The 935-nt window shown below is 51.2% G+C and overlaps 1 pseudogene across 1 annotated transcript; it reads right to left on the bottom strand.

Annotated features, from left to right (window-relative positions):
* Positions 1 to 234: 234 nt before the first annotated feature.
* Positions 235 to 628, bottom strand: LOC117065548 (annotated as a pseudogene). Its single transcript, XR_004429965.1, has one exon. The product of XR_004429965.1 is annotated as a 60S acidic ribosomal protein P2-like (transcript).
* Positions 629 to 935: the final 307 nt, after the last annotated feature.

Here is a 935-nt window from a genome sequence, read left to right as displayed (position 1 = left end):
GCAGATGATAAGCAAGAAAAGAAATTGGTAGCATGGGCAGGGCAGCTGTCTAGAAAGCCTTTTTTTGTTTTGAGACGGAGTCTTCCTCTGTCTCCCAGGCTGGAGTGTAATGGTGCAATCTCGGCTCACTGCAACCTCTACCTCCCAGGTTCAAGCGATTCTCCCCACTCAGCCTCCTGAGTAGCTGGGATTACAGGCACCTGCTATATGCTGGGCTAATTTTTTTTTTTTTTAACTTGAGAGATGTGTAAGAGGCTTTATTTGGAGGGGAGCAGGAATTTAATCAAAGAGGCCAAATCGCATGTCTTTGTCTGACTCTTCAGACTCCTCCTTCTTCCCATGTTTCTTCTCCTCTGCTGCAGCAGGGGTGGAATCAGCAGCAGCGGCTGCAGAGCCTGGGGCAGCAGAGACGGCTACAGCCCCACTGGCAGGTACACTGGCAAGCTTGCCAATACCCTGGGCAATGATGTCTTCAATGTTTTTTCCATTCAGCTCACTAATAACCTTGCTGAGCTGGTCGTTGTCCATCTTGATGCCCACGCTGTCCAGGATCTTCCTGATGTCCTTGTCGCTGGGGGAGGGGTTACCGCCCGAGGGCAGCCAGCAAGTAGGAGGCTATGTATTGCATTGTGGCGGCGGTGGAGAGGCCTCATGTGTGTGACCTCAGCGGTGGTCAGGGAGGAAAAGCAATATTTGTATTTTTAGTAGGGGTTTCACCATGTTGGCCAGGCTGGTCTCAAACTCCTGACCTAAGGTGATCTGCCCACCTTGGCCTCCCAAAGTGCTGGGTTTCACCATGTTGGCCAGGCTGGTCTCGAACTCCTGACCTAAGGTGATCTGCCCACCTTGGCCTCCTGAAGTGCTGGGATTACAGGTGTGAGCCACCCAGCCAGGCCCAGGAAGCCTTTATTTTTATTTTTATTTTTTTTCTGAGA

Source organism: Trachypithecus francoisi, unplaced genomic scaffold, assembly GCF_009764315.1.
Source record: "Trachypithecus francoisi isolate TF-2019V2 unplaced genomic scaffold, Tfra_2.0 Lachesis_group2, whole genome shotgun sequence".
In the NCBI taxonomy this organism is placed as follows: Eukaryota; Metazoa; Chordata; class Mammalia; order Primates; family Cercopithecidae; genus Trachypithecus; species Trachypithecus francoisi.
The sequence above is the reverse complement of the archived record's forward strand: the minus strand, read 5'-3'. Positions and strand labels throughout refer to the sequence as shown.